Genomic DNA, 24,469 nt, shown 5'->3' with positions numbered 1-24,469 from the left:
GGTGTGCTAATAGTTAGGTCTTTTTTCTTTTTTTTTTTTTCCTCTCTAGGGGTAGTTGGCAACTTTACTTTGGAGTCTACGGACTTTTTTCTTATGAGGGTAAAGAACTGTACCATGGTGACTGGTTGCTTAAGAGCTGGTTTTTTTCTGCACAGTGAAGTCAGTGGCTTTTTCCCAGATTAGAATGTTACGTTTTTTAAACATTTATTGTACTTAAGTATAAAATGATGTAATTCGCTGTGTTTATTCCTTTTTGTAAGAATTTTCAGCAGAGTAGCATGCCTATCCTACTTCTAAATGTATGAACGCTTGATAAACAGACTGTAAGAAGAAAATAACTTGTGAACCACTGGAGTAAATACATCTGTAGAGCCTTAAACAGGAAATGACCCCAACTGCTCCTGTCAGTTTGGCTCTAAGGCCATGCTTCTGGAAGCAGTGAAGCAAAAGAAGGAATCAAACTGGGCTGAGTGAGGAGGAGTTGGAAGATCGTTCAAGTTTTCATCTTTTTGAAGTTCATCACTCATTGGACCACTTTTGCTCATCTGTTATTTACCAGACTGCCTGAAGCTGTTCCACCTTATGGGGGTCATGGAACTGAGAGTAGGGGAAGAAGGGCTAGGAGCTCTTCAGGGTATTATTACTGATGAGTATATAAAACCACCGTCTTGAAGCTTCTTTCCTGTTTTGAGCAAACATCAGTATGTTTCTGGAGGACCTGAGAGTTGTGTTATCACTTACATATAGTCAAATCAAGACTGCTTCCTGTCCTTTGCTTATTGTGCACAGAAGAAGGTTTGTTTAGGAAGGATATCTGGCAAAGAAATCAAGAAACTAGATTATAGCATGAAGGGCAGAAGATTATAATTTCCCCATGGAAAGCAGTCATGCTCTTCTGACGACTTGATACCTAAATCATCTTGTATGTATTTCAGTTTGCCAAGTGTTCGTGCAGTTATAAGGAGGGACATGGGAATGATTTCCAAAGTGCTGTTGCTATTTGTAATGCCACATTGATAGTGTATAATAAAAAATGGAGGGAGGGTAATGAAACTCTAAGCCCACTTCTCAGAATCTGAACTTAATGGACAACATTCAACCTCAGAGTAAAAGACCAGAAAATGGGAAATCTAACTGAGCTCAGCCTCTGAAGTTGAGATGAATGCCATCATGACCATAATAGTGTGTAGCTTAGTGGCATACTGTGACTTCAGTTGATCTGATCTTGGCTTAGCAATGTTTGTTGGCTGAAGGTCCAAATGTACCAGATGATCTTACTTAGAGAATGATCCATAGGAATAAATGTTATGTTCTTATGGTGTTAGGGAATGGCAGTGTAAGGTACCAGAAAAATTTAGCAGATTCAGTCAAGATACAAACTGCACGTAAAGGCCTTTTCCCCACCACAGAAATATTTTTTTTCTTACTGAAAAAAGTAATTTTACTGCACAACCATTGAAAAGGATTACTATATAACTCTTTCAGTTAAAAGTGGAAAGACAGAAAAAAAGTCTGTGTCCAACTGAAAAAAACTCACAGGAGCTTCTCAAGGTAGATTGTAATTATTGGAGATAAAATTCTACTATGAGTAGAAGTAACTAGACAAGTAGCCCTGTGTTCTATTGCTTCTTTACTGTTATCCAGCCATTTTAGGTAGCATTTATAGCACTGATGGGCTTGGGTTGTTCTTTGATCAGAGGAAGCACTCTGTATTTGGCTGAATAATATCACGTCTTGCAATGCCCACAAATTGACTCAAAAGCTTGATTCAACTTGATTTGTCTGTCGTACCCTTTGGGTAGTCCCAAAGTACAGTGGAATAACAGAAGGAAAATTGCTCTTGAGTCATCGCGGTAAATGCATCTGTAAGACAGGAGACACCACACAGTCTATTCATGGTTTTTGGCCATGAGATCATGGTTTTAGCAAAAACACAGCAGTGTGCCTGCATGTAGGAGACAGAAGAGTTTAAACAGCTTTTTCAGTATCAAAAATTCTTCTTCCAGGGCTGAATGATATGTATGCTTAAATGTTTTCTGACCTTTGTGAGGAATCTTTTATTTAAATATGCACTTCAGATCCCGGAACTTGGTCCAGGAAGTAATATCAGAAGTAGTTCTTAATAATATTGTTAATACAGACTCTTCTCATGAGAAAAATCTGCAAGCCTGTTCAGCCTGCATTGTAGGGAAGCAATGGTTATTTCAATATGTGTGCATATCTTCTCACCCGAAAAAACTAGTCTCAGAGAATGAAACTTTCATGAAAGCAGGCAGCACAGTAAAGGGAAAGGACCACAGAAGCGACTTGGCTGTGGGTGAAGTTTCCTCATGGGTTTGCATTTTGTTAGACATGAAAGAATCCCCTCCCTCCATTTGGCAACAGATGCACCAAAATGAACTATTAGAGATGAATCCATCTGAAACTGGCTTTGTTAATCCTGTTTCTCATCTAGCTATTGGAATTATTCAGGTGTGCAAGTTGGAGTCTTGCTGGACATAAGCCTATTTCCAGGTTCCAAAGTAGTGGCAAAGGTCCAAATGCTTAGTTCTTCGAGCTCAGGAGATGTTTATTTCTCTCTCATTAGGAGGCAGAGGTCTTGAATGGGCTTTAATTCGGTTGCACTTTAGGACTGTTCAAAAACTTTGATTAGTTTGGGATGTGACTGCTTGGTTGCAGAGTGATATTTCTGGCAAGAAGCATGTTAAACCTGTGTTTTGAGCTAACTGCTTACTGGCTATTTCCCAAATATGAATGAGGTTTGGGGTGGAGTGGATTTTTTGGTTTTTTTATGTTTAAAGTCATGAAGTTTTTGGACTGGATTTTATCTATTAAGGTTCTGATATTGTGCTCATCCACAGCTTAAGGGTCCATGGAGGCTATGCTCTCCTTTATAGCAAGAAATTATAACTAGAATATCTGAAATAATTACTCCTAGTGATCCACTCTGTGCCTCTGAGTGGCTGAATGTGAGGTAAAATATTGCTGAATGTCACAGTTTACAGCTTGGCAAATTTCATTTATTTTAGCGTGCTGGATTATAAACTGGTGCTTTAGGAGCTGCGCACAACTGTCCTGAGGTTACGTATTGCCAGATAAGATCCTCTGGATTGCTGGGTCTAGTCTGATTGAACTGGAAGGAAGCTGCAGGCGTGACTCTCTTTTTCCCTCAGGAGACGTGCTTCTTGCTCTTCAGGCCGTGTTACAAGGCCTGTGTGCTCAGCCTGGCCAGGGCAGAAGCTAGCTGAGGGCTTTTGCAGAGGGCAGGGAAGGGAAGGAAAGGTGTCCTATTTACTCTTAAACATCCTCATCATCTTGGAGCACAAAAGAGACATTTTATAATGCAAGTTGAACCAGTTCTGATGGTCTTTCCTAACTAGTTACATCAGAAAGGCCAGGGATCGTTACTTCTTTTGCTGATTTTTTTTCTTTCTTTCTTCCTTTCAGCTTTCCTCCCCCTCCACCTTTTGTCTTGCTTTCAGTTCACCCGTCTGCATCTGGTCTTGCCCAGGCAGCTGCTGCTCTATTTGTATGTTCCCTGGGGGAGCTCCGGTGCTCCTTTAAGATCTCCTGTTGCTTTGGGAATTCACCTTTTAGACATGGTGCTTCATTAGCCTCTCTCATTTATTTAGTACTGTGAGAAAAGATTTCCCCTCCCAAAAAGCAGAAGAACGAGTTTCCAGCAGCATGTGCTTGAGAGAAGAGTGTCTCTATGTAAATAGAGCAGGTTTAAAAGCTATTGGCAAAGGAGCGGCTGGAGAGTTTTTGAAGGAATACTGTTTGACCGAGTTGGCGCTGTGAGGCCCTTTGGAGGCTGAGGCTGAAGTAATCCCCCCTGCTCTTTCTCACCCAGGGAAGGCTTGCCCACTGATGAGCGACCGTGCTGCCCCTGTGCACTGTTGCCTCTGGTCCCCTGCCTTGGTCTCAGCACGGTTGCTCCTTTTTGTTGCTGCTCGTTAGAGAAAAAGAGTCATTCGGGGCTTTTCGACCATTGGGTTCTACGTTTCCTCATTTGCCGTCCCTCTCCCCTGCCGGGCGTTGTGGGAGAGTCGTCCCCTCTGCAGGCGATGGTGGGAACGACCCCAGCCTCACTTATCATCAGTGACAAATCAATGGCAGCCTTCAGAAAACTGGCCCCCAGGATCCCCGCTCGGCCCAGCTCTGGAGCAGTGGGAGGCTTCCCTGGTGGATAAAGGACTCCTTGCAGCTCTGACTTGTTGCCTTAAATCTAACTGAAGAAACCTTTTCAGTCTCTTCATCAGTGGCCCCCTCCCCTCTAGATTTGTCTTGGGGAAGGTGGTGGCTGATGGAAGGGGGGCACATGGGGAGGTGGGGGGAGATGAGACTGGGGGAGCATTGGGGTTTGTAGCACTTTTTTCTGTTTCCCTTTCACAATAGCCTGGCTACTGCATGCAGAGCTAGGCTCACAAAGCCTCCCTGAAGTGCCCGGAGTCCTGCAGGGCTCCTCACAGTGAAAGTTTGCTGTGTGTATTCCTACCAACAATACAGCTGGGCCCAGCAACAGGCTTCAGCTTTGGGCAAATATTTCTACAGCTTTTCCTTAATCGCTTTTGAGGGGGGGAGGGTGAGATGGGTTTGAGAGGTAGGAGGGGGAAAGAAATTTTGTATATGCAAGGGAGACAAAAATAGATATGGGTGGAGGGATTTATCTCTGGCTTCTGCAGTCCAGGCTTCTAAAAGGAACCTTTGTCAGCATTCAGCATCCACACTAAAGCTAGAGAGTGTTTGGGGGAGCATCGGTGTTGAATCTGAAGGAGAAGGGAGATTAAGGCACACAACACATAGTGGTTTTCAGCTCAGCCAGTCTCCATTTTTTTGTTTTTCTTTAAGAAGGAAACGTAGCTGACAAGCCCCTTCTGTGTAGTTTCATCCAAAATGTTGGTGTAGACTGAAAATACAGCTTTTTCTTGTGCTAAGTATGTCTAGCTTATTTCTGCTTAACCATTCTGTAGGATTTTATGCTTTCCTGTTCCCTTTGTTACCTGTGAATTATCTCTCAGTTTCTAGTTTATTTGATCTGGGTTCCAGCTCCAGACATGGAATAAATCAAAGAAGTGATATCTCTTTAAAGCAAACTATTTCAACTGCACTATCTGACAGGTTTTGGCCTTGAATGTGCCTTGAACCCATTACTATAGTCCTGGGATAGACCAGTAAACTCATATCTCTGTGCTTGCTCTGTCCCCTGTTTCTAAAGCTGCGGTGGAGATAACCTATACAGGATGAAACAATTGTGTCAAGAAGAGATCACGTGAACCCACTTCTCTGTAGCATTATGAGGAAAAATTAACCAGGCCACCTCCTTTAAATATTCTTTTCCATCTCTGCAGGGCTGGCAACGAACTTGGCGTGCCCACAGTTTGGAGTTAAGTTCTTACATTACTTAAGCTGTGTTGCATGTGTATTAAAGATTAAATGTTTCTTAGACCTGATGTTCTTGTTACAGTAGGAATGATATCAGAAACATAATCCTTGTTCCAGATGTATTATGTCAGAAATTAAATTTGAGGTGGAGATGCTTACCTGTGTCAGTATTTTTCCAGGGCAGGGAGTACTTTTGCTCTAGGTCGTAGTTGCGCAGATTTTTTTACGCTGAGCGCATATAGAGCTGTACATATGGAGACTGAACTTCCTGAACTCTCTGGCCAAGGCCATATGCAGGATGAGCAAGACTACTGTGCAATGGTAAAGCTTGGAGTAAAGTTCTTAGCATGGATATAACCAATGCTTTTAAATAAAGGATATCCTTGCCTTTCATTCGGAGATGGCATAGAATATGAAACCTTCTTTGTAGAAGGAAATTACTAATAGGCCAAATATAGAACTGAGTAAAAACAATATAGAATATCTGTACCCTCACCAGCATCTGGTGACTGCCCCTTTATTTTATATTATTCATGATATAGTATTTGTAGAAGCATTCTATCCTTAGAGCATCACAACTGCTAGCAAGGCAGGGCTTATAGGAAAAGAGAACAACTTTGGTTAGACCAGCTAATGTGGCTGGAAAAACAAACAAGCCTTTGGGAGCAGTTTGTCCTGAGAACTAAAATAGAAGCCTAAGTCTTTAAGTGCAGGTTGAGAACAGTTGCTTTGAGTTCAGCTTGACTGTGTTAGTGAATTAGAAATTCCAAAGCAAGTCCCAATACCTTTGGAGCAGAAGGGGCATGATGTGTAGGAAGGGAATGGTGTCACTAGAGCCAAGCCTACTGCAATCTGCCCAATTTTCTTTTTCAGTTGATAAAAGTTCCACCAATTTGTAACTTTCCAGGCTGAAACTTGAGAGAGAGAGAGAAGAGTTTCTGCTTAAAACTGCCTATGAAACTTTAGTTTGGAAAATAGGGACAGAGAGAAAATGCTTCCACTCTCCATGTTTTTTGAGAATGTTTGTTAAGCCTCCCATGCTCCAGGAATTAGGAGAAAACCCCACAAACAAAACAGAAGGAGCTTAAGAATTTTTTGGTTTCTCTGAAATTCACGCATGAATGGTGGAGTTGTAAATACTTTTCAAGTATTCAAATGTTTCTAACATTTTCAAAAATTTCAATTGGTGCTTGAGTAGGAGTTGAAAAACCTGTTAGCAGAAGACCCTTTGACACACTCTGCGATAGAGATTGACTGGCCAGTGACAGGCTTGAGTTGAACAGGAGCTCTGCTCCAATTACTCCCCTAAGCGAAGGGCTGCAGAGGAACTATGGTCTACATAATGCCTTCTGAGAGGCTGCCCTCTGGGCTGAGTGCTTCTTTGCTGGCCTACAGGCTGTGAGGAGGAGGAGAAGGCATTAGGCTATTTCTGTGTGATACAAAGCGGTGTTGAAGATTGTGTTGCAGTGCAAGAAATAGCATAGAGAGCTATGTCATCCTGCAAGGGATGCACACAAAAACAGTGCAGCTGTGTGATGTCAAATACTGAATAATACAACCTGTCTGCCTGTTCAAATTATTCCAGGTAATTTTAAGGGGTTAAGTTTTTGGTAGCTAGGCAATTCAGATGCTTGCACTTGGCTTAAACTGGTATATGTGTACTCAGTGGGAATAGAGAGAAAGGTGACTGTGCATGCACCTGATTTGGATCAAGTTTGAATTTATGGGCATTTTTCAGGGGAATAAAAAAAAAGAAGAGAAAAGTTTAGGAGGAAGGAGTAGCAGAAGAGAAATGGATTATAGAAGCAGGGAAGCTTGTTAAGAGGCAAAAAGGAATAAGGGATTGTGGGCAGGTGGAAGGAAGGTTCTGAGAAGTGGGTGTGAGATGGAACACTCTGCCTTGTGCTCTCTTTTCCTACATCTAGCCATTACATCCAACCTGTACCTCTTACTCCCAAGTCCCACTTTTCTGTAGTGGCTCACCCACAAAGCAACTTGTGTCTTTCATATTATTTTCTGTTGCCTGTCCTTTTTCTTAAAAAAGGGGACTTGCAAGTTGAGAGGCTGACCTGTTTGGCACAGTGTTTTCTTTCTATATCACCTGTGTTACTCCCCTTTTCTTCCATTGTGTTTTATGAGCATCGAAAACTTGTGCAAGTTATGCTTTGGCATTTCAAGTTGGACACCTAGAAGAAAAGGTTTCTGGCTTGGGACTCTGGCTGTCAGAGATCTAGAAAATAAAGCTGAGGAAACAATTTGTAGCAGTAAGATATGAAGATGAATCTGTTTATGGGCTGCTTGACTGTTGTGGTGATGAATACCATATAATAATTCTACATTCAGTTCAGGAGTTTGTGTTGCAAATAAAGTGGGGTTTGTGTGGTGTCATGAAGTGCAAAAGGGGTCTGTTAAAAGCTGAGCAGGTGAATTTGGTTCTGGGATTTCAGTAAAGCTTTTTTTTGACTTGCTTATAATGGATTTTAAATGTCCCATGTAATCGATAGCAGCTGGATTAGTTCTTCTGAAGCATGCTAAGATACTATCTTTGCCAGACTGTTGCTCAGTTTTGAATAGCAGGAAGCAACCCTTTAAAATTCACACCTGTGAAACTAAACTTACTAAAATCTTCCAGGACCTAGTCCCTCATTTCCCTTCAATGGAGAGAAGGCTGGTGTTGGGGTTCATGGTGTGTCTCTTAGCATGGTATTTGCTGCTACCTCTGTGGTTAATCTGTTCCTCGTGGATCTCAATGTTGTCTAATTTTTGATGCTACACATTTCCTGCTCAGTTGGGGAATATATGTGTGTATGTATATACGCATATACTATAATTTTTTTTTTCTTGGAGTTTGTCCCGTATTAGTTTGCTTCTGCTCCTTCAGGAATAGGAGGTCTAAGTCTCTCCTAACACTGCACTTGCAGCCTCTTTCAACCTCTTTTGACCCACTCCCCAGTGAATGAGAAAGCTGAGTAAGGGCCACAGGTCTGCACGTGAAAAACACAGGGAACGTGAATTGAGATCCATGTTAATTCCACACCCTCCCCCGAAAGTACCTCGCTGTAATTACAGTTCCAACATCCTCCAGAAGAAAAGGGCCCTGTCTCCCCTACAGCCCCCCTGGCAAATTTGATGCTCCTTGCAGCAGGGAAACCAGGCGTGGAGTGGAGCAGGTCAGCTGGGGCTTGAGAACGCTCCCCTTCTGTGTCTTCAATGCTGAAGGGGGTTGGGGGCTCTTCCTCTTCCCAACCCCCTTCTTGCCCCTTCCCTCAAATCTCCCAAGTAAATACAATTTTATTTTATTATATTGCTGCTGATCTGCTGTTGTTTTTCATACAAAAAGGGTGGAAGGGGCAAGAAGGAACGAAAGAGTCTGGCGACAGGAAGAGATGAATTGCCGAAGAATGACACTGGCAGGGACTATTGTTCATTTTAACGCTGGAGCAGGAGCAGAGAGAAACGTTCACACGCCATTCTTGGGCATCCTGCTGGGCAGACTAGGAAAGGGGCATTCCAGCTGGTCGTGAGATTTGGCTGGACAGATTGAATTGGGCTGAATAGAATGCTCACTGTTTATTATTATTATTTTTTTTTCTTATAAAGAAGTCCACTGATTAATTGCAATGGAACCCGATTAAAGGGAGAGTCTGAAACCCACACAGACATTACAGACATAAAACTGTCAGCCTACTGGTGTGTGATGACTGGGCCTTAACCCTTTATAAGGCTAATACGGGAGAGGGATGCTCACTGGAGTCAACATTGCTCAGTCTGTGTATATGTGTTTGTGTGAGAGAGGACTTCCGTTGTTTGGGGAAGGAGTTGTGTGCACAGCAGGAGACCTGTAAACAGATCTGTATCTCACGAAAGACAGGGGACTGAAGAATGAAAATAAGGTTTAGAGTTATTTTGTTCATGAGGAAGTTGTATGGGGGTTTGCTCAGATGTTGCTGGCTATATTTTAATAGTTTTGCAGAACTGAGCAGCCCTTGTCCATGTATGTCTCTCCTTCTGTGCAATTCTGAATGTGGCAGTAGGAAAAATCTGCGAAGAGATATGAAAAGTTCCACAGGCTGCTTGGGGAATGTTGCAAAATAACTTGGTAGAAACATGAGGAACATAAAAACTAGGTAAGTATATAAAAGAATGCTGTAATCTGTGTGAGAACAAAGCTGTAGTTGAGCTGAATATGGGGACTGATGGGGAGATTGAAAGTGGATGGGCAACTTGGACATATGTTGTCTCAGCAGTGATGGGATGGAATTTCGGGATGCTTAGAGAGCCCTTTCTAGGACTAAAAACTCATTTTTATTATATCTTTAATTCCAAATGTGTTGAAAAAGAAGTCCATGTTGTGATACTTCTGGTTTTCTTTAACCCATTTTTTTTTACTCAGCTGATTTAGTGTCTGAACATGGTTGAATGCCCTCTGCTCATTCTTCTGCTTCTTTAATACCCTGTTTATAGCTTGCTTCTGTTGAGAAGCACAGATGATTTATTCAAATAGACTCTTCAAGCTTTGAAAGGGGTCTGTGTTGCAGTGTGAGGAGATTGGTAGGGGGGGCAAACACTCTTGCCCCCCAGCAGCATTCAGCTTCAAGTGTGGTACAGTAAAGGATGGCACATAAGATCTCTAATGAGTATGCTCTCCAGTAGTTTTATCTTTTTCTACAGCACCCTGTGCACATGTGTGCCCACTGGCTTGGAAATGTTTCCGTAGAGAGGTGGAAAGAGTGGAGATACAGTTGGAGCAAACAAAGGCCCTTTGTGGGCTCTGGGAAGATGACAGAAGGATTGCTTTTTGCTCTCTAAAACTCCTCATTCCTTCCAATTCACAGAATGATTTAGGTTGGAAAAGACATTTAAGATCATAGAGTCCAACTGTTAACCAAGCACTGCCAAGTGCAGCACTAAACCATGTCATTAAGTGCCATGTCTATGTGTCATTTAAATACCTACAGGAATGGTGGTCTACCCCTCCCCTGGGCATCCTGTTCCAATGCTTGACAACCCTTTTGGTGAAGAAATTTTTCCTTATGTATCTAAACTAAACCTCCCCATGCATAACCTGAGGGTGTTTCCTTTTGTCATATCACTTGTTACTTAGGAGAAGAGACTGACCTCTACCTTGCTATAAACTCTTTTCAGGGAAGTGTAAAGATCTCCCCTGAGCCTCCTTTACTCCAGCTAAACAGCTCCTCCTCCTGTGACTTGTGCTCCAGACCCTTCACCAGCTTCATTGCCCTTCTCTGGACATGCTCCAGCACCTCAGTGTCCTTTCTGAAGTGAGGGGCCCAAAACTGGACACAGCATTCAAGGTGCAGCCTTGCCAGAGACTTGTACAGGGGGACGATCACTGTGGCCCTGATCCTGCTGGCCACACCGTTTCTAATACAGGCCAGGATGCCATTGGCCTTCTTGGCCACCTGGACACACTGCTGGCTCATGTTCAGCTGCTGTCGACCAGCACCCCCAGGTTCTCTTCCACAGGCAGCTTTCCAGCCACTCATCCCCCAGCCTGTAGCGATGCCTGGGGTTGTTGCGACCCAAAGGCAGGACTTGGCATTTTGCCTTGTTGAACCTCAGACAGTTGTCCTCAGCCCGCTGAACCAGCCTGTTCAGATCCCTCTGTAGAGCCTTCCTACTCTCCAGCAGATCAGTGCTCCTGCCCATCTTGGTGTTGTCTGCAAACTGATTAAGGGATAAAGATAATAAACAGGACTGACCCCAATACTGAGCCCCAGGGAACGCCACTGGTGACCGACCACTAGGTGGATTTAACTCCAGTCACTGCCACTCTCTGGGCCTGGCCATCCAGTTGGATTTCTACCCAGAGAACTGTGCACCCATCCAAACTGTAAGCAACCACTTCCTCCAGGAGAATGCTGTGGGAGATGGTGTCAAAGGCTTTACTGATGTCTACGTAGACAACATCCACAGCCTTTCCTCGTCACTGATCAGGTCACATTGTCATAGCAGCTTTCTGAGGTGGAAGTTGCTTTTCTTCCTTTTTTTTCTTTTCCCTGCATCTCTGGTCACTTCTATCAGAATGCAGGTTGTAGCCTCACTGGCTTAGCTTCATGGGAAGCAGCTGTGAAATGGGGGAGTCTTTGTGTTCTGTTCCTATTAGGAAAAGTGTCATAGAATATAGAATATTCTTAGTTGATGATCCCGCAAGGATCATCAAGTCCAGCTCTTAAGTGAAGGGCCCGTACGGGCATCAAACCCCATGACCTGGATGTTATTAGCACCATACTCTAACCAACCGAGCTAATTGTCAAAATGGGAGTATCTTTAAACTCTCTCTACACAGACATTTGTATTACATCAAGTGTTTGAGTATTCAAGGAAGAAGGGCACTGAGCTAAGTCCTACAATTCATTAGTAAAAGGAAGAATAGCATAAATAGACAGGATCTTGCATTCTTTTCACTGCATCCTTTTCACAAAAAAGAGCCTTCTGGAAAAGCTGCTCCTGCAGGCAGCTGTGTACCACTCCCTCTGAGAACGTGGTATCTGTTGAGATCCCAGCCAGGGAGACTGGAAATATACACTTGATCTCAGCTGACCAGGGATGAGTCAAATTTCATGGTAACTCAACATCAGTGTAGCCCAAGGAGTCAGGAATGCAGAGTTTCCTGAGATTCTTATTCTGCATTTTAAACATGGAGAGAGGAAGGTAGATAAGAACCACTGCAGTGGCAAAAAATCCTATGTGCAAATGGGACCTAAAAAGTCTGCTGTTCACGCACCTAAGTGGAGAATTGGGCAGGGGAGTCACTTCTGTACAAAAATCTCCTTACTCTTTGTGTATTTCCCATGTCTTCTCATTTCTCTTGTGTTTGTGGCTTCCCTTCCTTCTTCCCTTCCACCTACTAGCCCTTCTGTAGTCCTTTCCTGCAGCTCTGTTAACGTTTAACAAATTTCCCTCCAGTTTCTATGTTTCTTTTGGCTGTAGCTCAAGGCAAACTCCCCAGATCCAAAACTAATTTAGGGCTCTGAGCAACAGTAGCATTTAAATGTTGGCTTTGTGCCATCAGGCGGGCAGACTCTTCACTGAGAAGAAATCTAATTCCAGTGTTTATTAGATTAACAGTGGCCTCAGGACTGGACTTCCTTTTAATGTTGGCCTTTTAATAATTGTAAGGCTAATACAGGAACTTGGGAACCCCCAGGAGGTCTCAGGAGCCTGGCTCTGACCTTTTTTTTAGGAAGCAGGACTTGGATCCAACTTAATTTGGGTCAGGGAGCATGGGGGAGCAGACTGGTGAAGTGGAGCAGGTGGTGTTATTTTGACTTCCCATGCAGTGTGTGTAAATCCTTCCGCGTTTGTGCAACAGAGACTTTGATTTCCTGCAAGTTTGTTTCAATGAGCTCTCTGGAGTAAGGACCTAGGTAGGGAGGGGCAAATTGTGCCCTGGTTAAGAAGTGGAGTGGGACCGGATCTGCTTTAATTTCTCAGTTTGGCCACAAGCTCTTTGGGAAGTCACTTAGGGCTCAGGTTTCCAAGCATGAAGACTGCCTGTGGTGGGAGGTATGAGTACTTTTGTTATGCTGAGAGTCAGGTCTAAATCTCTTAGGCCAGCTGTGTAACTCTAGTTAAATGTCTAATTTTCCACTGATTTTAATTGACTTAGGCACCCAAATACAGTTCTATGCTGTTTGGCTTCCATTTTCTGCTTCTGTATTGAAGATAATACTTCCCAGTTTTTTAAGAGGTGTTGAAATTGTTCATTAGTAGAAAAAGGCACTCTGACTCTGTAGTAGTAGAGGCCACACACATACCTAGAAAGATATGGTTCTGTAACTGGGCCATTTTGCTTTTTGTTCATCCTCCTCTACCTGCCTCAGTGCTGTTGCTATTATTTAATTGAAAGTAAAGCCCAGTGCGAACAGTATGACACTGGCTGTAAGGGATCCTCTGGTACTTTTCGCTATTGGGGTGAATTTTTCTGGGATGTGAGTATGAATGAACTGTGGAACTTGCAGTTTTTTAGAGCAGCACCTGAGACTTCCAGTTTAAGCAGAGGAAGGGTTTTATGACCACTTTCTAAGTGTTGCGAAGGAGTCTGAAGTCCAGATAATGTGGGAGGTGTAGGTTGGTACTTCATGGGCTGCCTAGAAAGCAAACATGTGGGTGGGTTGAACAGGGGTTGATGTACAGTATAGCTGCCCTGCAGTAACTCCAACACTGACACTCCTGCTGGCAATTCTGTTAGAAAGAACTTATCCCATCTGAGCCCGTAAAACATATTCACATTAAGCTTGTGTTTTTTGAGTGCACGTGTGTTTGTATATATATTAAAAAGATGTTGCTGGTAAAAGTTTTAAGTAAAAAAGGCAGCACAGTTGCTACAATGTCTCTGTGGTTGTGTAGTACCTCCCTTTTGCCAGACCCAGCCCTATTGTTCCAGCTCAGTCTGGCCAGTTAATAATTGCCCGTTTGCCCCTCATCCTCTGAGGGCAACATAATATCATGTGTGGAGTTATTTTTTAGAAAACAACATATAGAACAATTCTCTTTGTCCCAAGATAGCTCCGTTTATCTTGTGGTTTGTGCTTTTGAAGTCCTCCTGCCTGTGGGATTGCAAAAATGAGCTCCTGCCTCCTTATTGCCACAAAACCGCACTGTGTATCCTACCCCTTCCCTGGAGGACTCTTCTGCTAAGCAGAGCTGTTGTGGTTGGCTTCCCAGTCTCTTGTGTGGCAGAGAGCTGGAAAGCTACAAAGCTCCACAGCTAACATGATGGCTGCTTTATAGAAGACCAAAATAAACTCCTTAAAATGATCTCTCTCTAAGAGAATAGTCCCTATCTTGTCCAGGAACCTGGCCTTTTCTGTATCGTGCCATAACGATGGGAAGAATCTAATTGCAGCCCACAAAAGCCAAAATAGACTTTTTTGGATGCAAAGTTTGTTTCCTTGCACTATGTGCCTGGACAACTGCAGTCTAGCTAGAATCTAAAGTTCCTTGAAAAAGAAGACTTTTCATGCTTTGACTTTTACTTTCTGAAAAGAGGCGTATGGCTGTCCGTGTTAGTGTAATCTGGGACTGATCAAGACGGAATTCTTGATTAGGTTAAACAAAGAAAAGAATGTTCTGGGTTTGGGAGAGGAGGTGGGTGCATGTTCTAAAGGGTAGAATGTCCTTACAGCCAGTCCAGTGCCTGGAGCATCTGAAAGATGAAAGAAACAGGCTGATAATTTCCTGTGAGAAAAACTTACTTAGAGTAGTTCAGAGGGCCAATGCAGGGTGAAACTTTGAAGACCAGATCAAAAATGACTTCCAAATGTGTTGTGAGCAAGGTTATGGATTCTTTGTAAATTCAGAGAGCGCTGGACAAGCGCTGGTGCAGTGATTAACAAAGCTCATGAGTGGTGTGGGAGAGGAAGCTAAAAGCTCAAGAAGCTTCTGAATCAAAAGGGAAAGGAGCCAGTTTCCTGAAGGCTCTGTGGTAAGGAGGTGGATTCTGAATTTTCCTAAGTACATTTATCCTTGCAACCCAGGTTCAAAAATGCCACTTAGTTTTTCTTGGATCCTTGAAGCCTCTGAGCACTAGTTTTCAAGCAAAGATGGCAGGAGTGCTTCCTCCTCTTAGCTGCCCTCTTTTGACCACTCCAATTTCCTTTTCCCCCACTTCAAGATAGCTTGGCTACTCGTGACACTGCAAGTAAATCTGTGCAGTTTACAGACAGTAGATTAAAATTAATTGGCATTAATTTCAGTTTTTCTTAATGCCGTGACCTGTAACAGGTTCTTTAGTAGTATCTGTGAGAGGTGGATGCCATTACTGTTCAAGACTGTATGCAGACAGAAAGATGTATAGCTATTCTATATGAAACTGAAAACTGAGTGGGTTTTTCTTTGCTCGTTTTTAGATTAAGTCGGGTTTAGTTAGTCCATGCATGGTCAGATGACAGCTATGTCTTTCTCAGCTGTTAAGCAAGGAATTCAGTGAAATCTCAAGGATGCTTGCAGCTTGGAAGAGGATATGACAGGAATAGTAGCAGAAACAGAATGAATGTTGGAAAAGTACTGATTGTTTGTTTACCTTAAAAGTTAATACTTGGATTACTTAAAGGGAAGTGAAGTAAAAGAGGGAGGGGTGCATGTATGCAAACTAAACCTTTTTCTTCTCATATTATAGTTATGACTGACAGATGCTAAGCTGGTTTTCATTAGGCCTTGTAGGCTACTTGCATTCTTCATCCATTCAGTGAAGGGGAAGGTTTGCAAGGCTTCAGAATTTCTGAAATAGCTCTGAGGTTCTGATTCTTCCACGTTGTTTTCCAGAAGTGACAGAGCATGTCTTTACTGTGACTGTAGTAAACCTTGGGTGCTCCTTGGGTAATGTAAGGATCACTAGCTGAGGTAATGTAAGGATCACTAGGATAATTGCTTCAAGGATGAGAGAGACCTGTCTGTCTATCAAGTAACCAAAAAGTTAAAGGAAAGCTCATGAAATTTAAAATGCAAACATTTTCTGCCTTATAACTGGGAAAACAAACTCCAGTGTTTCATTAGTCCCGATCAATGTCTGTAGCTCATCTCCATGAACTTTGATAGAGTAGAAAGATTTCTGACTGTTCAATGACCCTCATTCTCAAGTGCTGTTGTGCTAATGAAACTCATAGGGGACTGTAGTAGGTGAAATACATCAGAAGTATCTTTTTCCTGTGGGTTATCTGTTTAAAACAGCAGGTTGCTACTCTAGCTGGTGCTTGGCAATTGTGAAGGTCACTTGGTAACATTTCTGGTGTTGTGCCATTATTTTCTAAATTTTAGCATCTACTGTGCCGAATGATTCATGATAAATGAAAAGTAAATTGTTTGCAACCTTTATGGGACAGGAAAGGGTAGAAGTTATTAGTGTGTGGGTTTAAAAAAAAAACAACCACAAAAAACCCACCACAGTGAAAGAAATGGAAAGTTATGTGTCTCACATTGCTGAAGTGACTAATTCTTGCAAAGCATGATGTGGGTTTAAGGTAGTATTTTAAAGTGTTTGTCTGGCATATGTGTGTTCTGAAAGAGTTTGAGTCACATAGCTCTGCCTGTTGGGCCCTTGTGGTCCAGCTAAACATCTGAATGATGTCATGCATCAACAGCCTTTTATTATTCTGCCCATTTCTGAGTGGTATTTCATTTCTGTTTAATGTTCTTGAGTGAAGTGGTCCTCATGACAAGTAATTTACTACTGGGGATAAGTCCCTTAGATTCTTCATTGTAGTTCTCTATTGACATGCAGTTGCACAGGAGCTTGCAGCTATATAAAGAAATGCTACTTCAGGTTAAAATTAGCAAAGTGTGTTTCTTGATGGCATCCTTCAGGTATCACTCTGCACTTCATAATGTAATATGGATGACATGCTCTGCTTAAGAGAGAAAATCTACAGGTAATGAAATGCCAAGATAGATGGAATGCTTTTAACAGTAACAGGAAGGAAATTTCACAAGGTGGGAAGCGTAATGCTCCTGCTCCTTGGAATCCAGATTTATAGGTAGGAAAAATTATTTAGTACACAGAGAACATGTAAATATGTGGGTTACAAGTATCTAGGAGGCTGAATCGCTTCCAGTAAAGGCCCTGGAGGTGAGAAGCAGAATGTCAGAGATGGCATACTACAGCTCATAACTTTCTGAGGTCTTTGCACCTTTGTAGATTCTTGGTAAAACAAGCAGATGCTCCCACTATCTAATGTTTTTGTACACACTTTTAGAGAGAGTGGGTCTTTTATTGTTGCTCCTTGATTTCTCCAGGCATTGCTGCACCCAGCCTTTTCTATTAATTTTTTCAATCTTTTCAAATTAATTTCCACCAGATGCACTAGCTTTAAAATTATTTTTTTTTAAAAGCTGAATCCTGATTTTCTGCCCATAATTCAAATCTTCTAAGGTCCCCTCTATATTATTTCTTTTTCTACTGTTGAGTTTGTAGAGGAATATTTCCTATTTTGGTATCATTTACAGCTCCTTTAACTTGATACTTATTCTTTCTTCCAGTTAATTAATGAAGTTACTTAATGGGACTGGATCTAATGCTGATCCCTATAATACTTACTCGCTATCTCTACCCCCTGCAGCGTGACTTGCTGCCATTTCTCATTATCTTTTGTTTATGGTCGTGCAGCTGACTTTTTTGATCCATGTGTGCTGGTAACCTAGCCAATTTGAATTAGTTTTTGACTAGGATTTCATGGCAATCATAATGCCTTTTCAACTATACCTTCTGTTCAAAGACTCTAGATATGTAGAAACAGATTAAACATTAAGCCTTTACTACACTGTGGTGTCATAATAGTAGTATACCCTCTTCTAGAAGGGAAGAAGTAATTTTGTCTAGTGGTGTAGACATGCATAGAGTTGGGACAAGTATCTAGAGACCTCAGTTACAGTCACATTGATTATTGCAAGGTATTCATTTATGACTTTGGGATTTGGGAGAAGGAACTGTAAAATTGCTTCTTGATCCTTGAGTCTTTTTATGTTCAAATCAAATCCTCCTTCAGTATTTCTTTTTCAACGGTTGTTTCTATAAGTGCTCTCCTGGGTGCAGGTTGAGGTTTTTGGTGGGATTGCTGGTCTTTACTGCTGTGGGATCAGCATTGGGCTCCAGAGACTCAATCATGTTTTTAAAGGCCTCCTATTTCTTTGACCTATGCTGCGTTTCTGAAAACACAGCTTCTGTTTGTCTTGCTCTACTTCTTGCATACACCCATCGCACTAACACTAACTCAGTTTGCACTTTGTTGCACCCTTTATTTTCTTAAAGTCCTAATTAGTGGACGCCCTGTGGAATTTCTCTTCCTTATGCTCCTGATTCTTGTGCTCATATCAAGTGTAATGTTTTTCAGGTGTAACTTGTGAAGTTGTGCAGTTTAATACAGTAGCTGAAGGATAACTGTGCTTAATAATGTACCTCTCCCCAGCACTTTGTTCAGTCAGATGTTTGAGAACAAGCTGGTTCAGGATTGAGGTATCTCTGCTTTTTCAAAATGAAAGGGGAACCTCTAAGATTGGGAAACTTTCATCCTCACTTGGAGACTGCCAAAGTAGGCATGGTACTCAATTCCCAAAAAGCTGCAACGTTTTCAGTCTCTCTTCTCTGGTTCATGTGGTTATGTTGAGATCTTTTTGATGCCCCATTTTTTTGTCCTTAACCGTACCACTATCATGTTCTTCCTCAAACAAAACTGTAACAATTCTGTTTGAATTGAAAACTTTTGGATTGATCTTCCTAGTGATATTAATTTTAGTCTAGGCAGGCTTCAAATACTTGGAGACCATGTGGGTACCCAATCAGAACTGCTTCAGATGCTTCCATAATGGGAGTAGAAAAGAAGAGAAAATTGTGTTGGCTTTTATCAGTGTGTGGTGCCCTGTCTGACATCAAGCTGTTGTGCTGTACTCTTGCCTTTGCTGTGTCTGCCAGCAGAGCTCTGAGTTTAAACAATGGTCAGCAAATCCCTCTTCTAAAGCTGGATTAACTGTACTTTTTCCTTCCATGGAAACTGCTATTTGGGTAAGAGAGGAATCCAAAATTTTCATTTTCCCTCAAGACAGGCAAGTATATAAAGCCGAGCTGCTTTGCCATAGGAATTTGTGGAAGTGCTGGATAAAGAAGGAAAGTGTATCAAGTAAACTATGTTCAAGGCCATTTGAAATGTCCAAGGTCTGCCCTTGTCAAGGTGTGTATGTGATGGGAATGCAGAAGTGAACCTGACCTGGAAGTGGAGAAAGAGATAAAATGGTATCCGACACAGACCTTCTAACAAAAGATACGCAAGGTATTAAGAGGCTATTAAAGACTATGCTACAGAATTCACTAATTTTAACCCCAAGTAAACAATCACATGCTCATGAGTTCTTAAAATACAGAAGTAAGAAATGAAGTGCATCTTTTGAAGTCAGAGCAAAATACTCTGATGCTTGTTCCAAATTTGTTAAAAACTGCTTCTGGTGATATCCTTCCACGCTTTCTCTGTGGAAAAAGTCACACAGCCTTATGCCCATCACTGTTAGGACTTCAGTTCTCTCCTTTTGCCTTTAATTCCGTTATTCATATTCCAGTTCTTTTACACAGTCCTGGATTTTTTTCTTCTTTGTCACTGTAATTTGTCCTATATTTTCACACTAGTTCAATATCCACTTGTACCTTCTGTCCTTCCACTATTTTTATATGGTAGGGTTAAAATTATAAAAGATGGTATTGTCATATTTTTGGTTGTCTTTTGTAATAATGAGGATTGCAGAAAGGTCTCTACCTTCCACTGAAGGTCTTCTGTAGGCCATGAAATGGAGAGTTAGGTGCCTGTCCGTGGAGGGGGAGTCTTGGACCAAAAGGATGATTATTCTTTCCAGAGGCTTCTGATTCTGAACTGAACAGTCTGCAACTGTAAATCATGCCAAATATGTTTGTAGTTCTGGCTTTTCTAAAGCTATTGGTGCTATTTTCCTTGTACCATGGAAGAACTAAATGGATACTTAGCCGTGGTTTTAGCTGTCTTATTCCATGTTACAGGTACATGAAGAACTGCAGGATGGCGGAAAAAAACAATGGCTGTGAACTTATTACTACTAATTAAAAAAATTATAGTAAGAGTTTGTGTGTTAGGATGAAAGGGAAAAGATGCAATCAACAGGGTGGTGTGGAGTGGAAGAGTCTCTTTTATGTAGCTGGTTCTTGGTACCTGGATAGAAAGAAAATTTGAAAAGGCATCATGATGTTGACCATTGATGGAAGGATCTTTTGCAGGTGTTCATTGAGGAAACTTCATCCATATGTGAATGTGAGAAAATTCTGATATTGCTAGAATGCTGCCAGAGCCTGACAGAGCAGGAATGTGTTTGTGCCAAAAAAAGAAAGACATTTTTTTCAATAAGAACAATCATTCTACCTCCCCAGGAAGATCGTAGAGTCCCTATCACTGGAGGTTTTCAGGATGTGACTGGACAGGGTGATAACTAGTCTCATCCAGGCTCCCTTTTCCACAAAAGGTTGGACCAGGTGATCTTTTGAGATCCCTTTCAACTTGGACTATTGCATGATTCCTTGTTGAAGCAACAACCTGTCAAAGGTTGAATTGCTACAAAATAGTGATAAGGGCTGCCGTCTGTCATTATTTTTACTGAAGAGAGAGAGGATTAGCATGTGTCTTTTTGGAATAAAGCATGCCATCAGGACTTAAACAGTTTTTCACTCTGCCCTAGATATCTGCTGTTTCTATTAAAGCAACAGCTACAGAGTCCAGTTTGGTAATTATTCTGTCTACTTAAGCTTCCTTTGCAATGTCAGTGTTTTTATGAGTCTGTGGCTGCTATATAGTAGCTCTGAGGATTGCAAATGACCTCATCAGCAAAATGAAGCTTTGTATATTAGGTTTTGCTTTATGGGCTATATTGTTTGGCCTTAAGAAGAGTTGTGGGGAGGGGTGAGGGAAGCAGAGCAACAACTTACTGTTTAAGCAACCCTGCCCCACCTCCCCCCCCCCGCAAAAAAAAAGGCAGAAATAACAGGATGATTATTGACTTCTGCTTTTTGGCCAGAAATGACATAACTACTTTGCCAACTTTAGACATAAAATTACACAGATTGTAACTATTGTTTTAAGGAGGGTGGGGGCAACTCACCCTTCCTCAGGAGACATTTCATTTGTCAGACGAACAAGAAGGTATGGAGGATATTTGGAAGGAATCTGAAGAAACTGAGCATGCCATGCTAAATTTAAGGTGATGGCAGATACTAAGTATGAGGCTTGTGTTTAGACTGACTTCTGTTTGTAAAATCTGGAGGTTGTTTGTATACTTTGCTAGAAAACTGTTTAGTTACTGGATCCTGCTGCTATCCCATCTGGAGGGAAACAAACTGCAGACAGTGAAGATGATTTTTTGGTTGTTTATGCCATGGGCAGGTGAGAGAGTAGGAAACTTGTGTTGTGGTCACATGAGGTATCGGGAGAGGCCAGGAAAGTTGTGTTATGTCAGCTCAGCACCTGCCAATATCTCTGTCTAGCTTTTTTGTATTGTTTCGTATGTATTGCATTGATAAAATATGTCAGGTTTTTGCCTCCTGCATAAGTGAAAAGATTTTTCAATATAGAGAGTTAGTAAAATGTCCCAGCCTGCAACGTGATGAAAAGCTTCAGGAAAAATATTTGCGTGGTTAAGCCCAGAAGTGCCTCTTTGTTCCTGCTCCAGAAGAATATGCAGAAGTGTAAGTAGATATATCCGCTTTGATTATTGGTCCAGTTGCCTGAACAGCAAACGCTGATTTCCGTCCTGTTCCTGGACCACTGACTAACTGGGATTGGAACGTGACACTGGAGGTTTATATGTGCGCTTGGTTAGTCTTCTGTCTCGCGCTCCCACCGTTTAATGAGAGCTCGAGGTAAAGAGAGTTAAGTCTTCTGCTAAGGTTTCTCACACCAAATACACCACTTCCGCTTGTCTTTGAGGGAGTTGGAGAAAACATGCTTCTCATCTTTATCCTTCCTGACCCTCTACTATTACAGATACAGTTACAGGGTAATGTCACTGGAGCTCTGAGCACTGGGAAATAATCATGGGACACCAAAGGTGAAATACTATCCACACTGAAACCATTGAGAAAATTCCTGCTGTCTGCAGGGGGTGCCACGTTTCATTCACCTTGTTTGTTTTACTGGGAAAGACTAGCCACCCAGGACTGGTTCTTCTGATACTGTTCATAGGTTGGAAGTAGTGTGCTCTCTGAACCATCATGTGCATTACTAGTCCAAGTGCAAGACAAGGGTAAATCATGATTTATAAAATGCTTCACTGTAATGACTATAAGGTTAGTTTCCCTATAGGTCACAAATCACAAACCATTAAATTTGCAAAGGTCATAATTCGAAATAAATAGGCAAATTATGCTTACATATTAGTACTACAGATATCAGCTAGTGCATATGAGAGTGTGTTGGTATCCTAATGTATCCTTCAGCTTCCAACAGTTTCAATAGCATAGTAAAAACACAAAACAGAGATGATGGAATATAGCAACTTTAACGAGGTGGGAGGAACAGATTTAGTATGTGTGTGCATATATATAACCTGATATTAGTAGCAACTTTGAACTGATATTAGTAGCAACTTTAATCTGCTGTGTTTGACAATACAGCAGATTAAGTTACAGTCGGCAGACTGGGACAGCTGCACTAATTCTTTCTTTGCTGTTGCAGAGCTGTTCCATGCTGCTGTTCCTATGGGGAAGGGCAATGAAGCTGGTGAAAGGATTAAAGAACAAGTCTTACGAGGAACGGCTGAGGGGGGTGGGAGTGTTTAGCCTGGAGAAAAGGAGGCTTGGAGACCTTATCACTCTATAAGCTACCTGATAGGAGGTGTTAGGGGAGTTAGGGTGTTAGGGGAGTTGGGGTTGGGGTTGGTCTCTTCTCCTGGCTAACAAATGACAGGATGAGACAAAATGGCCTCCAGTTGTGCCGCAGATGTTTAAATGGGATATTAGGGAAGATTTCTTCGCTGAATGGGTTGTCAAGCACTGGAGAACAGGCTACCCAAGGAAGTGGTGGAGTCTCCATCCCTGGAGGTATTTAAAAGGTGTGTGTAGGTGTGGCATTTAGGGACGTGGTTTAGTGGTGGATCCTGGCAGTGTTGCGTTAATAGTTGGACTTGGCAATCTTGGAGGTCTTTCCAGCCTCAGTGATTCTGTGATTATATTCAGGAGCTAAGATAATTTGCTTTTACTTCTTTTCCTCAACTCCCTCATTTATGCTTATCCAGAAATAAATTACTAAATGTATTACCCTAGTTTAAGAATGATTTGCCTTGATGTTTGATCCCTTCCTGTCCATAAGCCTGGGCAGGATAGAGCCAGTCACTAGTACTTCCATTTTTGTCTTTTCCTAGGTGGTCTTGTGTATTTCAACAAAAAGGAATATTAGAGCTTTTCAGGTACCTGGGATAAGTGCTTTGGGGTACTGTTGAGGATAACGGTAGAAAATTGCTTTGGAAAAGGTGATTTAAACAGCAGCTACTTTGGAGACAATATGCAGCTAGTTCTGCCTTTTTAAATAGTTGCAGGCAACAGCAGAGGATAGTTTGTCCTGAATTTCCTGTGCTGTCAGTTTGAAGAAACCTGTTTGATTTTTGTGGGAGGGTTGTGGTTATTCTGAATTTTCCTGCATTTCTAATAATCGGATATGTTGCATAGATGATGCACTGCTTTTCCTCAGGGATGTTTGTGTTGCTTTTTCTGCCTTCTGACCCTACATCACCCACTTGCTGTCTTTTTGAATCAGCCTGTTCATACCTGGTAAGTCCTCTGCAGATCTGACCACTCTACCCTCCTTTGTTTTTTTATTCACCTCATGTTCTTTTAGCCTCAGTCCTTTGTTACACCAGATATTGGCCACTTTCCCTAGTATATGCAGTAATACTTTGAGATATATATGTTCTACTAAACCTTTTAAAAATAACTTGTAGTGAATGTGAGGGGAAGAATAAAAGGTTATCACCCCCATGGCAGACTGTGAACAGAGGTCCCACAAAAATTTGGTTGGTGCAATTCAGCAGCTTGCAGATATACTTGGAAAATGGTTTGTAGTAAGGCCTTGCAATCTGCAGTGTAGCAGGCAGCAGAGGCTGGCAGAAACCTCCTCAACCAGTTTTGTTGCAGAAGAACCATAATGTAATTCTTCCTCAAGGAAGAAATGCATCCCCTTTAAACTTAAATCTTAGCTTTAGTTTCACAAATGGATGTCTTCACTGGAGGGAATTCAGCTGTTGAGAGAGTTGCAGAAGTGTTACATATGATTTTGAAGATACTGCTTTTCTCAATTAGCATGGTAAATAAGGACATTCTGGGGAATTTTTTTTTCTTTTTTGCTTAGGTTGATACAGTTCATGGATCATCACAGATACACTAGATGTATGAGTAAGGTAAATGAAATCAAAAAGCCTGCAGATAGTTCAGGGTGTATATGACTACCACTTGGGGCACATATCTCTCTGTAATTCTTTCCTTATGATCTGTTGTTTAATCAGAGATCTTTAGGTCTGTTTGAATTGCAGAAAGAAGGAACCATGCAAAAATATCCAGTCAGACTAG

At 41.8% G+C, this 24,469-nt stretch overlaps 1 protein-coding gene across 6 annotated transcripts in view; it reads left to right on the top strand.

Moving 5' to 3' along the window:
- Positions 1–24,469, top strand: part of LRP4 (LDL receptor related protein 4) — a 95,870-nt gene that overhangs the window by 27,708 nt on the left and 43,693 nt on the right. The window lies entirely within an intron of this gene.

This window comes from Lepidothrix coronata, unplaced genomic scaffold (assembly GCF_001604755.1).
Source record: "Lepidothrix coronata isolate B3197 unplaced genomic scaffold, Lepidothrix_coronata-1.0 Scaffold1, whole genome shotgun sequence".
NCBI lineage: Eukaryota > Metazoa > Chordata > Aves > Passeriformes > Pipridae > Lepidothrix > Lepidothrix coronata.
The sequence above is the reverse complement of the archived record's forward strand: the minus strand, read 5'-3'. Positions and strand labels throughout refer to the sequence as shown.